We start from the raw sequence: 17,961 nt of genomic DNA on the forward strand, positions 1-17,961 counted from the left end.
TTTCTTTCTTCTTCAGATATGGCGGATTGTTTTGGTAAGTATTTTAATGTAGATTGTCTGCCATAGACTTTTAGGACTTGGAATGAATTGTTCTATGATTTCTTTCAAAGTTTGGAAAAAATTCAGTAATTATGCTTCAAGAAGAAAGTCTAGGAGAATATTATGTTATTCTATCCATATGGATGATTCCTGAAGAATTTGACCTTATCATGTTTGGGAGATTTAATTGCTACATATAAAATTGATCTTTCTGGTATTCCAAACAGTATTTTGATAAATGTTTTGGATTCCTTGCTTATAACTGAATTTACAGAGAAATAGACCTTGTTTTTAATACTGAATTTTTCTTTAAAAAATGAGTTGCTGACTTTGATTATGTCAAAATGGTTTTCTACCACAGAGACACTGAAAGATAATTCCAACTGAACACATGTCAACCTTGTTGGAGATCACTGGTGTTTCCTTTACAATTACAGAACACCCAGGAGGTAACAAACTCTCTGTGCCCATCTCTTGGGAAGTTAAATCAATTTTTTTTACCATAGTTATCATCATTTATAATCTTGTACATGTCAAAATCAATGACTTTTGACTTCTACAAAAATGCTGTTCTACCAACTAGAAAGATATATCCTAGTTTAAGTTCATAATGTGTATCAGGAGGCTTGATCTCATTGAAATATCTTTTGTTATTTATGATCTACATCATTATAGATTCAATTTCTTTCTCTGACACTAATTTGTATTGTTTCAGGTAAAAATCCAAATCTTTTACTTTACACTATTCTAATACTATGTAAAATATATTTGTATTCAGGAAAAATACCTCTAGACTTTACTCTGGGGTCATCATGCTCTTTATTCTATATATTCTGCAGCAGGTTTGTAGTCATTTACTTTTTCCTCATCTCTCCAGCTTTTATTAAGCTGTTGGATCTTTACAGCAGCCTATTTTTGCTTATGCAGGTCAGAAGTTTTCTATATTTCACTAAAGCTACCTCTCCAAAGTGGATAAAGTAATTATTATCATTCATTTAACATTGGATAATCTTTCTTCTGTGAATTATTTTCATTGTTGATTCATTTGAACTCCCATATTTGAATATTTATGACTCTATTCAGTCATTCAAGTTCTACCTGGATCTTTGACTCTTCTTTTTGAGATGTCCTAATCCATGCTTAAATTTTCCTTCTGTTCCCAATGCTCTGCCAAAGTCAACAGTTGAAGTAAATTTGATCAAAAAAGAGGCTCATTTTCTGGTCCATTGACTGCATTTTTTTGGGTTCAGATTTGGAAGAAGATAATGAAGAACTAATAGCTGTGAGAGGTTTGAGTTTGGCTTGAAGGGTTTTTTTTTGCCTTTCACTAGCTTCTGTTTGCTGATTCACCCATTCTTGTTGCTTCACAAGATTCTGAAATGTAAGAGCATCTGTCCATCATTTAGTGGAATTGTCACATCTAATTGTTGTAAAGCATTCAAGGTGTAACTGGTCCTGCATATTCTTCTCTCTGTTTGGTAGTTTTTCTTGTGTATTTTATTCAATAAGGAATTCTTTTCTCATTGATAAGCACATATTTAATAGTTCTTTATACTTTATAAATATTTTTGATCATATATATATATATATATAATGAGACAGATAGTGATGAGGGGCACTAAGTAATCATGAGACTATGCCTTTGAGATGACAAAGATTAAAGATTAATGTCAAATTATAGCTTATGGAAAAACATTTCCAAAACATTCTTCAGTCAAGAATCAGACTCACAACCCTGAAATGCAAGCCTCTGATAATAAACCCTGAGGGTTTGTTTCTTGTTGCTGTGACATAATGCCCTGATAAGAATAACTAAGAGAAGAAAGGTCCTATTTTGGATCCCATTTTGAGGCTAGAGTTCCTCATGGCAGGGATGTTCTGGTGGCAGAGTAGAAGATTAATACAGATGGTCACATTTCATCCACAGTCATAACACTAAGGATGATTGAAAAAACCAAAACGGAACCATATTTTTATTTACTCCAAATTTAATATAAAACATTTATACTTTAAATAAAATTAAGCCACTTGTACTGTCAATGCTCCCCCCACAAGAGCCACAGTCTATCTAACAAATCATCAGGAACATGCATGAGAAACTGCCTTTTGAGTTGTTGGTCAGGGAGTCCAAAATACTCCCAATGCAATACAGGCTGTTCCCCCATGGTTGTTTCCACAGGTTAAATGTAAATCCTTATTACTGAAGAGACCATGTACTGTGGAAACAGGGCTCACAGGATCCAAGTTAGATATGACCTCAAAGCCTCCTCTCTGAGGACGAGCTTTCATAGTACTGGAAGACACTGTGAAAGCTTAAATGGGTGGAAGCAATCAGTAATCCTACCCATCTATGATGCCGTTGGAGTACAATAATAACCAGCATGGCAAGATAACCCTAAAAGTGCAATAGTGGCACTTATATCTTGGTGGCAACCAATAGTTGTCTAACAGCACTTAAGGCCCACTTAACAAGAAGGAGAAACTGAAAACTATCCTGAACTAGTGGGCTTATGGATCTTAGAGGAAAACCTACTCCTGTCGTTTTCTTAAACCCGTATGGTTCCTAATTCTATTCTAAAGATGATTAATATGCACAAAGATAAGCATATCTCTTGTTCATTATCAAATAGCATCTTTTTGCAGTAGATAGCGACAAATACATAAAGCCAAAGTAGTCAAAATGCAGAGAACAACTGACTTCTATGCACAGCTTCAATTAATATACCTATAATATAGCTCAGGTAACATCAGGAAAGAAGTGATAGAAAGATTTTTAGAGCTACCATACCAGGAAATTTTCAGTGAAATTGTGTATCATGGAAATGTCATGGAAGCTTCACCCATGATACCTCCATATTCCTGCCTAAATAAGACTTATCAAGGGCAACATCCACATACATGCTGATGTGGAAAGAAGAAATCTCAGAGTCATACCACTAGGCCAAGGAGCAGCAGGACATTAAGGAATTCTGCAAACAGGATAAGTAGTCTTCCCACAGTGAGGAGCCAAACTGGTCATCTGAAATAGTGCATATTCAAGCAACAGTGAACAAACTCTGCAGGTTATATTTTTATATTTATGTGTTTATATACATGTATGTAACAATAGCAATTAATGGAGGCCAAGAATTTGAGAGGGCATGGGAGGAGTTGGAGGAAAAAAACAAATAGAGGGAAATTATGTGATTACATTTTAATTACAAAAGAGAAGTTTAAGGTCTAGGAGTGATAATGGTGGAATGATGAGGAAGCTAAGTAGAGGGTAAGGGTGGAGTAAATAAATAGGCTAGGGAAAGACATGAGAACAGAAGTAGGTATCAGGGAAATTTGTTATAATAATGGAGAACTTTTCCATCTGTTTTCATCAAGAAATCTAGTTCTTATTTGTCTTTCTTTACTGTGTCCTTATCTAGTTTTGACACCAGGGAGATGCTGTCTTTATAGAACAAGATTGGTTATCTTCCTCAATTTAAATTTTATGGAACAGTTTGAGTATCATTTGTGTTGTTGTTTTTTAATGACTTGCAGGAATTTGACATTGAATCTGTCTAGTCCTGAGCTGTGCTTTGTTGGGAGATTTTACTATTGCATCAATATTGCTGATTGCTATGTATCTGTTTAAACTATTCTTATCTTTCTGATTTAATTTTGATAGGTTATATGCCTTGGAGTGTATGTATTTCTTCTAGAATTTCCAGATTTAATGCATTTACACTTTCAAAACTCTGTGTTATTTATCCATATTTCATTGGAATCTGTAGTAACCTACCACTTTTAACTTCATATATTTTTATTTGGGATTTATATTTATTAGTTTGGCTAAGAGTTTGTTTATTTTATTTATTTTTGAAATGGACCAAGTGAATTTTATGTATCAAACATTTGGTCTCTATTTCATTAATTCTGCCCTGGTATTTACTACATTTTGCTAGCTAAATCTTTTGGGTTTTGATGGTCTTGTTTTCTAAGAAGTTGCATAGTGTTGCTAAAATATTTATTGAAGAATCTTCTGATGTTTTAATATAAATATTTCTAAGTATATACTTTCCTCTTAGAGCTTTTGTAGCTGTATTCCAAAGGCTCTGGAAAGTTGTGCTTTCATATTCATTTCATTCTAAGAATTTTTAAAGGTCCTCTCTGATTTCCTCAGTGGCCTACTGATTATTCACTAGTGCTTACTTCATTCTCCATGTGTAGTTTTATAAAACTAATGTAGAACATTCTATAAAATTATGATTATTTAGGTTAAGTGTGGGAAATCATAAATAATAAGCGAAAAGAAAATTGGCATTGAGAAAAAGTGCAATCATGGCAGGAATGTTATTGAACTTGTGTACTCATGTCCGTTCTTTAGTTTATGCTATTGCTCAGTCTGTAGGAGATAGGCTCTTAATGTCTGCTGGACCTTCACATTGACAGTTTTATTCTTTTACACACAGACCACATTTGACTTAACACATTGAGAGCTAGTCAGATTTTCTCACTCCCCCAGAACTCCACTAGAGTGGTTAATATTACAAATGAGTGAATGGGGTGTGTTCAAAATGCACTGGGAGTATGGAGAGCAGCCACTGCACTGAGATCAATACAGGAGAAACTGTCTTTTGACTTTCAAGATTTGAGTATTAATCACTCTACTAGAAGACACTACTGGATGTATCATGGATAGTTCTGCATCTTCTGCATTCTCAAGATTTGTAACAGTGAATGACACATTGGTGATTCTAAAATTTTATCCACCCCCTAACCTCATGTTCAGTGCTATCAAACTCAAGGTTAATTATCAGTCAATTAGACTTTTTGCTACCCAAGAAAAACAGAGATATGACTCCTATGCTCTTAAATACTAAGCCAGCCTTTTTTTCTGCAGCTATCATCTTTTTATATAAGAGGTTCAATCCTTCATACTCTCTACATGTGTTTTTGGGTATTATCTCTTCCAGGGTATGAAACAAACCAATGAGGATCCTCAGCCTAAGTATATTTTATGATATCATGCCCCCAGGGTAGTTCAGTTTTTCATCCTTAAATATACTTTTACTTAATTATTTATTAAATTTTAATATAGTTACATCACTTCCCTATCCTTTTTCCTTCCTCCAAATTCTCCCATATACTCCCCTTGCTCTCTTTCAAATCATAACCTCTTTTTCATTAATTGTTATTATATGCATATATATATATACATATATATATATGAGAGAGAGAGAGAGAGACATATGTATTCCTAAATATAACCTTGTCAGTCTGTATGTTATTTGTATATATGTTTCCAAGGCTGACTGTTTGGTATTAAATAATTAATTTGTGTGATCTTTCTTGGGAAAGACTATTTTTCCCACTCTGAGCATTCCTTAGTTGCCTGTAGATCTTTGTAGAGGGTTGAGGCAATACATACTGTATCAAGGTGGTGTTCCAAGTCCCATGACATGCCAAAATATGGCTTCTCTCCACTGATGACTTGTCCACAAGAAGAATTACTATCTTACTAAAACCTACAATTAAATTTGTGGCCTGAGAGGGCTGTGGGCTTTTCCTGAGGGTAGGGGTCCCATCCCTCCAACTGTGATCCACCTAGGGGACCACATGACTAAGATGGTGTTCTGTTTACTTCTTTGTGTCTTCTATTATTCAGTTTCATTTAATTTCTTTGTGCCTTCTCTTTTTCACTTTAATTTAATTCCCTTCATGGATTTCCAAAGGCTTTCCTTTATTTCATTATTTAGATAAAGTCTTTTTTTATTCTCATTCTGACTCTCTCCTCCAGTTCACACAGAAGTTGACTCTATTCTATAATTTTACCAAGAAATTACCTGTGTTATTTGAAACATATTATTGTTTGCTTTTTGATGGAAAAGGAAATTTCACCAAGCCTATCTAATGACTTGAATGCTAAGTTTGGAACATATGTACTGACATTAACTAGAAAATGACAGTAAAGGAATTGTACTAAGGAAATATTAGAAACAAAATTATTGAAGTGTTCTTTCCTTAAAGATGCACATACAAGTATTACTAAATTGTGTGCCATAATCAGAACAGGGAAGCCATCCCTTCTCCCATCAAAGCACAGCAGTATAAAGACAGTTAATACAACCACACTTGGGAGTTTATGGAAGTAATATTAATTCTCCTGTTAATTAATAGTAGCAATTCTTCATAAATCCATGAATTGGAGACAATTTTTATTAATTACATTTATTCATTTATTTTACATTGTGACTGCAGTTTCCCCTCCCTCCTCTCTTCGTATTCCCTCCTCCTATCTCCCCTCTGTGCCCTCCTCCCCCAATCCACCCTTCCCCTGTTTCTATTCAGAAAGGGGCAGACCTCCCATGGGTATCAACAAAGCATGGCATATCAAGTTTAAGTGGGACTAATCTCCTCCCCTTGCTGACTTTTGCTGCAAACCTATTCCTCATACAAAGAAAGACAATTTTTTTGACAAAATATTTTATAAAACATTTTGAGGAGGATAAATCTCCACATACTTAAGAAACCGTTATACAAAATGAGACTAATTTAAGTGCATTGTTTAGTTATCTTGATCTTCATATAAAGCAGTGTATTCTAAATAAAACACTTTTAATAAATTAAAATAATATTGTCACAACAAAGTAGCTATAAATTATAGCTTAAAATCTGATCTTTGACTCTATAAGGATATTTAAATTATTCTATGGAAGAAAGGACTTCTTTAAATGATAAAATAATTGAAAATTTTATGTGTCATAAATGCCACTCTTAAAGATGTTATATAGTTTTCTAGAATAAAAATTAATAGATATGTATTGTAGGAGGCCAGCTCTGACCTGTTGAAGGGTTCTTGAGGGGAAGGAGTGAGGAATGAAGAAGTGTTAGATAGAAATAGAAACCTAGACCAAGAGAAAGACAGGACAGCTTTGGGTGGGCCCTGGGTCAATATCCAGCCACCTCAATTTTATTCATGATGGGCTTTTTATACATCAGCAAGTGGAGGTACAAAAGAACTCCCCTTTTCAAGGTTGAGGTATAAAGTACCAACAAGTGTAGACCCTTCAAAGTACCTGGTAACCACACCCTTGTCCAAATCATCCCATCATGCAGCCCTGCTGTGTAGAGCAAGCTCAGAATTTCTGACATTGAGTAGGGCCTTACTAGGGAGTCTCTCTGGGCCCCCACAATGTATGACTCAGTGTGTGTAAGCTACATTGTTCTTCCATGGGTCCTAATGTTAATTAATGGATGAAAATATGATACTTATCTGTCGTAGTTTCATTTCTGTTGCTCTGACAAAAGCCCTGAAGATAGCAATTTAGAGAATAAAGTGATTATTTTAACTCGCAATTCCAGATTATAGCCCATTATTTTGAAGAAATCAGTGTGCCAGGAACTTGAAGAGCAGAAAGAAAACAAATGCCTCCATGCTAATGCTCAGCTTGCTTTCTCCACTCACGCAGTTCGGTATTTCCTGGTTTGGAAATGGTGCCTTGCACAGTGGGTCGGTCTTCACAGCTCAGTGAAATCAAAATCATCTCCCATAGATGTGGGCACAGGCCACTGTGGTCTAGCCAATTCTCCATTGAGTGTCTATTCCAAGGAGAATTATTTAAAAATACTGTATGCAATTTCTTCTTTAATAGTTTACATATACTTTATTTGCCATGAACGTTCTATGAAACACTAAAGAATACTACAATGTAGAGATATTTTGACAGTGAAATGTTCACATATATCTTGTACTAAATAACACTTAATCACAATATCTAATTAGGGAGCATAAGTAAAATGCTACTGTTCATAGTATCATCATTTAAAATATATCACGTTTAATAAATCCATATGAACTAAAAAGATATTTTTATAATTGAGTACCTTAGGAATCACTGAAGTGTTCCCTCTACATTAAGTTTAAACATTTTATGCCTCTGATGAGTAATTTTGAAGGCTATTATAACTGTGGTTGCCAGTGACAGAAAGGCTGTTTTAATGTATTCCATAATAAACTAGGAAATGCTTCTAAGCTGGAGATAGATAGCTTAACCTTCCCAGTTTATAGTATTGCACTGTGGTTGCAAAAGAATTAATCTTTGCTTCCTAATGGGCATAGTTCTCCTGTTTAGGCTATCCCGATGAATTTGGTTCACATGCCTAGCCTAAAAATGTAATTAAGTCTTTTTTCTCCCCAGTTGTCTCAGTGGAATAATTTTGGCTGTCAAGATCAGTTTAATTTTTGCCTTCTGCTGTGGTATTTTATGTTCACTCTTAATCATAAATGACAGCCTGAGTAGAAAGTGCGAAAACAAAGGACGTCTTGTCAGATTGTGCAGATGTGTTGTAATTCATTTATCTTCAAGGTCTCATAATTTATATTTCATCATAAATTGGTTATTTGTAGTTTTATCCTGTATTATCATATATCAAGGTGATATTTAAAGCACACTCATGGCCAAAAGAAAAGTCTAAATATCAAAAATATAATCTATTAATGTTAAGATATTAGTGCTAATTACAATGAAACATTTTCTTTCAAGATGAAAAACACATTAAGCATTTTATATGAAACTTACGTGTTTAACAATATCCCTCATTTTTACTTCACATACCCTGTATGGTTTTCTGTAGCTCTGAAGACTGATTCATTAATATACATACGAACATTAATGGACAGCTAACACAGTCATTAGTGTCATAGCCCAGGGATTTGGAGACTTCAAGTGTACTGTCATATTTTGTCGCCCAAATAAAGAGTGAAATAACATTATTTCAGCAGTAATTCAATTTATTTGGCTGTAATAGTAGTTTTGTCACACATCTTTTGAAAAGCACAAAAAAAACAGTGAATCAACCTTTTCATCAAAACCATGCTGCCATGGATGGCATATTGTTTTGTAGGTTACTTTTCCTTGCTTTGATGTTTAGACAGTGCCATTGAAGGTGCAGTTTTCTTCAAAATAATTGCATTTACCACAAAATATTCCCCTTTCATTTCTTGTGAATGTAGGCATGCCCTAATTTTATGAGTAGAATGATTTCATTGGTTATAAAAATAGCTTATTTTTATAGTTAAAGTATAGTATAATTTTATAAGGAATAACTTGAATAATGCTTATATGGTTTGGACGAAAACATATTTCAACTAATCTGGAATACCTAGGCCCTGTCAGCAGAACAAATAATTAGAAAAACAATATTACTTTATGCTTATGTTCATGCTTACTTAAACTCATTAATTTATATGAAATCACTGATTATTTTCTATACTCAATTGGATAATTACATCATTTTTCCAAGGTTGGACTGATTGAAAGAATGATAGTTAAATCTTAATTTATGAAAAATAAGATACCTATGTATGAGCTCATATAACATATAATCCACAGGATTATTATCTTTGTAAATGTTAAGAAATTGAATGTAATATTAAGTGTCTAATCTGGGCACAGCACTGTTCTACCTTTGAATATACTGAAATCAAGACAGGATTTCCCTTGCTTCATGGAGCTTACATTGTTAATAGATAGATCAGAAAATAACCAAAAACATAATGTTGTGTCAGGTAAATGTAGATAGTAAAAGACAGAAAAGGTGACTAAGATTAAGAATGGCATTATTATCAATAAAAAAAGAGTGGGGTGCTTTCACGTGGCGATATTTGTACAAGAGTCTGAGAAAAAGGAAGAGACAATTTAAACACATACACTAAAACTCTCAATACTCAAGCTACCAGAGGATAGACAAACATGAATCATTTTAATATACTGTGTGTGATGGTTTCTGTGCATATAAGTGTTGTAGAATAATAAGAATAAATAAGAAGTGTTGTAGAATAATAAGAATAAATAAGAAGTTTGTATGAAGTCTTGCTTGGATGCTTCATTGCTATAGTGCTATAATTGTTGCAGGTAGCTCTGGACCTGCCATTTTGCTGAGTTCCTCCATTTTGGGTGAACAGTGAAAATTCATCAAACTACAGTCATTTGGTTTTCAGAACAAAATTACCTTGTTTCTCTAGATTCTTGTTCTCCCTACCCTAGCAACCCAATTATAGCTGGCCACAAAAGATATTTTACTATCAACCTGATACTCTTTAGTCCAACACTCACTACTTACCCTTGCAACAGACAACCTCAGGACAAAACGGAAACATTTAATTCTCCTTTCCCTTTGTACTTTTCTAGTCCTCTAATTACCCGAGCCTGAGTTATCTGATTTCTTGAACTAGAGACCTCTCTTTCACAGGCCATTCCCCTATTTAAACTTGTCTTCTTGTAGAGTTAGTCAGATTTATTTTTTTTAATTACATGCTATTATGACAGAAAGAAACCAGCAAGCAATTCTTAATTTGAAAAATTACATTTTTATTAAAATGCTATTTCTCCTAAGATTGATTACAGATTGTGAAGGTAGAAGGCAACTTTCAGTACATTAAGAACCATCATCTAAGTAAGATTCCTCTGTTCACACATAGGAACTTAGATATATATGTGAAATACATGCATGTGTCTGTATCCACATTCATCCAGCACAGAATTTTTCTTAGGAATGACTATTTTCCTTGTTAAGCTTTCCATTAATACTATGCATGATAAAGTGGATTTTATTTGAAAAAAAATTATTTGGAATAAAATTTAGTTTTTGCTGGTCATTCTGCCACTTTTGTTCATTGACTAAAATGTAGTCCCTATAAACAAATGTCCAAAGGTCCTTACTATATTGAATACCTATAGAAAACAACCTGGTAGCTTTAGGATGGGGGAATAGAATCCTGTATCTAAACAATGGGATCTTCGTGCATTTGAAGTTGGCTTTCACCAGGACATTTCTTTATATTTTACATGTACTTTTCTTCAGATATAAATAGTTGTCTTCGTGACAAAAATACCTTTTGCAAAAATGTCACATATAGTTTCTATGTGCTATCATAAAACAGAATTTCTAAAATAATATCCCAAAGATATCTCACCTCAATTCTCAGAACCTAAGAGTAGAGATTTATCAATGTTTTGATTGCAAAATAATATATTATATAATATGGCATAAATTGATCTTAAATAGAATGCTTCCATGGTCATCTGGATGGACCCAATGTAATCATGTGAGATTCTAAAAGAATAGCCCCTTGCCCTGTTGATGACTGAAGGAAAAAATAGCCAAAAGGTATGAACCATGAGTTAAGTGGAACACACTATTTCTGGTTTTACATTGGAGGGGCCAATATGAAGATATATCAGAAGTGTCATGTTGGTAAATTAGGTCCTCTGCTTTGCAGATTGATTCTACTACAATATAAAACTGAATTTTACTGACACATAGAATGAAGTTGGAGTTGTCTTTCATTCTAGAACTAACACATTGAGGACATATCCTAGGCAGCACCTTGATCAATGATCTTGTGATTTTTTTAAACCTTGAGTATAGCCGGGCGGTGGTGGTGCATGCCTTTAATCCCAGCACTCGGGAGGCAGAGCCAGGTGGATCTCTGTGAGTTCGAGGCCAGCCTGGGCTACCAAGTGAGTTCCAGGAGAGGCGCAAAGCTACACAGAGAAACCCTGTCTTGAAAAACCAAAAAAAAAAAAAAAAACCAAACTTGAGTATAGACGTGACACATATTTTATTAGATTTGTGATATAAAAATTATAAATGGATATTTGTAGCACAAAACTTAAAGGGTCTTATTAACAAAAACAAACCTGAAGCCAGGTATTGGGGTAAATGCTGGAAGATCAGAGAAGCAGAACAAGCCACAACCACCTCACGTTGCCAATTCCTCAGCCGATCCTATTTCCTCAGACTTGATGCCTCTCAGCTGAATTGTTCTGCTCCAAAGCCTAAAAGCTTAACCAGGCTATAGTTCTTCGTCCTCATGCCTTAAATACCTTTCTGCCTCCTGCCATTACTTCCTGGGATTAAAGGCATGAGTCACCATGCTTGGCTGTTTCCAGTGTGGCCTTGAACTCACAGAGATCCAGGCAGATCTCTGCCTCTGGAATGCGAGGATTAAAGGCATGTGCTACCACTGCCTAACCTCTAAGTTTAATATAGTGTTTGTTCTGTTCTCTGACCCCAGATTATTAGAGTGCACAATATTTCGGAGAACACAATACCACCACAGATATTAATATCAGTTACTAAATTCATGGAGATTTGTGATGAAACTAACATACTTCTCAAAAATAGTGAGTTAGTACTACAACACTGTATGTCTTAGAATGTGAAAAACAGTATTTGTGTAACATTGCATCCCACATGCTCTTAAGTGTTGGCTTGAAAATTTTCTACACAGCTATGCTGTTTCTGTTTACTTATGTTTATATGTCAGGAAACATGTACAATTATAGTCTGATAGGATGATATATTGATAGAGGAGTCAGAGTTATTATTTAAGAAGGTTGCCTTTTGAAAAATACAGTAGTCATTTTGGCATTTTCTTTCTCTATTTAAAAAATGTTAACCATTTAATTTCAATGAACAATTTATAATTGTTATTAGGTTAATTGCTTAATTCATTACTAAATTCAATACTTCCTGATATAGAAAGGATTTAAGATATTGATAAGATGAAAGACATCTTGAAATAGATTTTTACAAGAAAGGCTATTTATGATAATGGCCTCAGTACATTCTGTTCTTATTTTTTCTACTAGTCAACCAGTTCCTTTTCATTTTTGACATTTATTTATTTTTATTTTATTAAAAATATAAAGTACATATAAGTATTTGCTACATGTATATTTGTGCACCACTTGTGTGCCTGATAGCCACAGACAGAAGAGAATTATAGAGCCCCTAGAACTCGAGTTATAAACAGTTGTGAGCAGCTATATGAATGCTAGGAACTGAATCTGGGTCCTCCACATGAGCAGCAAGTGTGGAGCTGGAGAATGCCTCAACAGTTAAAGAGTACTGGCTGCATTTCCAGAGAATTTGTGTTTGGTTACCAGGATATGTGTAGTGGCTCACAGCTATATAAAACTCCAGTTGCAGGGGATCCTAGACCCTTTTCTGGCCTCCACTGGCACCAGAAATACAAGTGCAGCACTTGCTACAAAGCCTATTTATCTGGATTAGATCTCTGGTACTCACATCATGTTGTATTGAAAGAACTGACACTTTCAAGTTGTCCTTTGGCCTCTGCAAGTGTACCTGTAGATGTAACCAACCGTCTTATTAAATAAGAAACACAGAACCAATGCAAAGAAGAAAGCCAAGAGGTCAGAGCTAAGAGCTAAAACCTTACCCTTCCTCCTGCGGTGGTCTTACCTCTCAGAAAGAGAGCTACTTCCTGTGTTAAAGTCTTTATATAGACTTTCTGTTCTGCTTTCTCATTGGTTGTAAACCCAACCACATGACCGCCTCTTCACTGCCTGTCTGTATAGACCTCCAGGTCTTCTATGGTTGGTATTGAGATTAAAGGCGTGTGTATCCAATACTGGCAGTATCCCTGAACACACAGAGACTTACCTAGCTCTGCCTACCAAGTGCTGGGATTAAAAGTGTACATCACCACCGCTCGGCTTCCCTATGGCTTGCTAATAGCTCTGACCCCCAGGCAACTTTATTTATTAACATACAAATAACATTTTAATACAAATAAAATAGCACCATGTACCACTTGAAAGGTATCTACACAGCTGTTCTCTCTCTCTCTCTCTCTCTCTCTCTCTCTCTCTCTCTCTCTCTCTCACACACACACACACACACACACACACACACACACACAAACACACACACACACACAGACACAAACACACACACGCGTGCACGCACGCACGCACACACAATAAATAAATAAATTGCAATAAAAACCATGGAAAACTTTTGATATTCCAAAATAAAATTATCTTCTCTTTTAAAAATGTTATACCTTGTGAACAACTTTAATAAATATTTGATAAGAAAAATATGAATGTAACTATACATCTAAGTTATGTCCCTTCTGTATGACCAGAAGGATTTTTAGAAAAGATAAGAATATTTTCAATTTCATTTAAGCTTCAACATATATTAGTATTTCTAATTTCACTGTGGATTGATGGAAACCTTGCTTCTAGTGTTTCAACAAATTTTTGTTAAATTTCAGTTGACACAGTGTGAAACTCTTACACTAAATTACTTGAGGACCCTTGAAACTTAAGTGATCTAATTTACACATTTCATTCTGGCACAGTTATATATTATGAACACATCCACTTGGAATTAAATTGATGACACTTTTATTATTTTCCTGTACAAAATATGAATCATAGTCTCATCATTAATCTAATGATTTGCATTATAGTATTTCTCAAGTGTATATAATATAATTCTATAGAAACAGACTCAGCTTGCACTAAGCAATACCTAATCTGCCATAGCATGTTAGTGAAAATACTACAAAAATGCTTAGTTTTGATGACTATAATGAATAATGAACTAAATCATCACAGTAGTTTCTTCATCATTAATTACACAAAAACAAATTTATAATACAGCATAAAATTATCTTCCCACAAATTAGAGATTGATGAATAGGCCTAAGTTAAGGAAATGACTCACATCATATTAAATTTCCCTGTATACCAACTTGTCTTCTCCTTTAAAACAAATCTTTATTGATTTATGTAACCCATTCTAGCTTGGAATTTTTTCATGTGTAATTTTTAAATTATTCCTGAAGGCACTCATACAATGAAGCCTTCCAGTTTTCTTATCTTCCTTGAAATTCAAATTTGGTTTATTAATATTTTAATGAGAAGATTCATATACTCTATACAGATCATATATATGCTTTAAATATATGTAGTTTTAAGCACAAATACTATTGAAAATTATATTTATCTATACCAAATGTCTTCAGTCACCTACTGTCATATATTTTCTCTGTATGCAGCTATCAGAAAATGGAAAAGTAATCCAAAGAATGGGGTTTTTGTCCTGAAGAAAATATCCCCTGAGGTTGGGAATATTTAGGTGACTATTACAGTAGCTAGTCAGCATAACGAATGAAGAGAAGAGGGTGATTTTGACAGCAACATTAGCTGGCAAAGTAGTAAGATTCCTTGGGAGTAAAATATGTATGAATGTTCTAGAGAGATTTTGTAGATAAACTCTGAAAGTAAGGAATAAAAGGTACTTCCTCCTTATGCTTATGTTCTCATCACCCATCCACTACCCTCCATTGTCCCCCTCACCTCCAGTCTATTCATGGAGATCTCATCCATTTTCCATTCCCAGGGAGATCTATGCATCACTCTTGGGGTTCTCCTTCTTAGTTAGCCTCTCTGGAGCTGTGGGTTGTAGTCTGGTTATATTTTGGCTTTCATCAAGTATCCACTTATGAGTGAGGACATATCATGTTTGTCCTGAGTCTGGGTTACCCCTTCAGGATGATATTTTCTAGTTCCATCCACTTGCCTGCAAATTTCATGATGTCATTGTATTTTACTGCTGAGTAGTATTCCATTGTGTATTGTACCACATTTTCTTTATCCCTTCTTCAGTTGAAGGACATCTAGGTTGTTTCCAGGTTCTGGATATTACCAACAATGCTGCTATGAACATAGTTGAACATGTGTTCTTGTGGTATGATTGAGCATTCCTTGGGTATGCCCAAGAGTGGTATGGCTGGGTCCTGAGGTAGATTGACTTCCAATTTTCTGAGACTTCCATACTTATTTCCAAAGTAGCTGTACAAGTTTGCACTCCCACCAACAGTGGAGGAGTGTTTTCCTTGCTCCACATTCTCTCCAACAAAATCTGTTATCAGTGTTTTTGATACAGATGGTTGAGCTGGAACAAGGACAGAATGGAAGAGCAATGAAAGAAATACCATGATAGAGAGAGACACCATGGGGATGGGGAGAAACTGGGTGCTAGGGAAGTTCTCAGAAATCCACAAGGATGACCTTACCTTAGACTACTAGCTATTGCTGAGAGGGTGCCTGAAGTAGCCTACCCCGGTAATCAGATTAGTGAATACCCTAACTGTCATCATAGAGCCTTTCTCCAGTAAATGATAGAAGCAGATGCAGAGATCCACAGCCAAGCACCAGGCTGGGCTCCAGGAATCCAGTTGAAGAGAGAGAAGAGGGATTCTATTAGCAAGGGGCATCAAGATCATGATGAGGAAACATACAGAGACAATCAAACCAAACTAGTGGGAATTCATGAACTATGGACCAATAGCTGTGGAGCCTCCATGGGATTGGACTAGGCCTTCTGCATAGTCAGGACAGTTATGTAGCTTGATCTGCTTAAGGGGCTCCCTGGCGGGGGAATCAGGATTCATCCCTAGGACATGAACTGGTTTTTTGTAGTCCACTACCTATGTTGGGACTCCTTACAGAGCCTTGGTGCAAGAGGAGGAGCTTGGGCCTGCCTCATCTGAGTGTATCAGGCTCTACCAAGGGAGGCCCTGCCTTGGAGGAGGTGGGAATGGTGCTTGTGATGCGGGGGAAAACTGCGGGTGGGAGGAGGGAGGGAAGGGGATCTGTGGTTGGTATGTAAAATAAATAGAAAATTTCTTAATTAAAAAAAATACTCAGAGTCATTTTGATTTGCATTTCTCTGGTGACTAAGATGTTGATCAATTCCTTAAATGTCTTTCGGTCATTTGGGATTCTTCTATTGAAAATTCTCTGTTTACATCTTGTAGCCCACTTTTTAATTGGATTGTTTGGTATTTTGCTATATAGTTTATTGAGTTCTTTATATATTTTGGAGATCAGCCCTCTGGCAGATGTGGGCTTGGTGAAGATATTTTCCCATTCTGTAGGTTGTTGTTTTATCTTAATTACTGTGTCCTTTGCCTTACAGAAGCTTCTCATTTACAGGAGGTCCCATTTATTAATTGTTGCTCTCAGTGTCTGTGCTACTGTTGTTATATTTATGAAGTGGTCTCTTGTGCCAATGTATTCTAGGCTGCTTCCTACTTTATGCTTTGTCAGGTTAAGTGACTCTGAGATACCATCTTACACCTGTCAGAATGGCTAAGATCAAAACCACTGATAACAGCTTATGTGGAGAGGATGTGGAACAAGAGGAACACTCCTCTTCTGTTGATGGGAGTGAAAACTTGTACAGCCACTTTGGAAATCAGTATGGTGGTTTCTCAGAAAATTGGGAACCAATCTACCTCAAGATCCAATGACACCACTCTTGGACATACACCAAAGGGATGTTCTAGCATACCACAAGGACACTTGCTCAACTATGTTCATAGCAGCATTATTCGTAATAGCCAGAACCTGTAAGCAACCTAGATGCCCCTCAACTGAAGAATGGATAAAGAAAATGTGGTACATATACACAATGGAGTATTACTCAGCTGTAAAAAAAATGAAATCATGAAATTTGCAGGCAAATGGATAGAACTAGAAAATATCATCCTGAGTGAGGTAACTCAGATTCAGAAAGACAAACATGGTATGTACTCACTCATAAGTGGATACTAGTTGTAAAGCAAAGGATAATCAGACTACAGCCCACAGCTCCAGAGAAGCTAGGAAACAAGGAGGAACCTAAGAGGGATATATGGATCACCTTGGGAAGGGGAAACAGAAGAGATTCCCATGAGTAAAGTGGGGATGGAGGGGCAATAGAGGAAAGCGGATGTGGCATGAGAACATGAGGAAATGGGATGGTCAAGCTGGGGGAGGGACATAGTGGAAGAGCAATAAATGAGATATCTTGCTAGAGGGAGACATTATAGGGCAAGGGAGAAACCTGGTGCTAAGGAAATTTCCAGGACTCCACAAGGATGACCCCAGATTAGACTAGTAGCAATAGTGCAAAGTGTGCCTGAACTGGCCTACCTTGGTAATCAGATTGGTGAATACCCTGACTTTTATCATAGAGCCTTCATCTAGTAAATGATGGAAACAGATACAGAGATCACAACCATGCACCAGGCTGAGCTCCAGGAGTTAAGTTGAAGAGAGGGAAGAGGAATTATATGAGCAA

General features: G+C 35.6%; 1 pseudogene; it reads right to left on the reverse strand.

Annotated features, from left to right (window-relative positions):
- Positions 1-307: 307 nt before the first annotated feature.
- The window catches only part of LOC128116966 (serine/threonine-protein kinase tousled-like 1), a 157,098-nt pseudogene continuing 139,444 nt past the window's right edge, over positions 308-17,961 (reverse strand).

Source organism: Peromyscus californicus, unplaced genomic scaffold, assembly GCF_007827085.1.
Source record: "Peromyscus californicus insignis strain IS unplaced genomic scaffold, ASM782708v3 Scaffold_10__1_contigs__length_136768540, whole genome shotgun sequence".
NCBI lineage: Eukaryota > Metazoa > Chordata > Mammalia > Rodentia > Cricetidae > Peromyscus > Peromyscus californicus.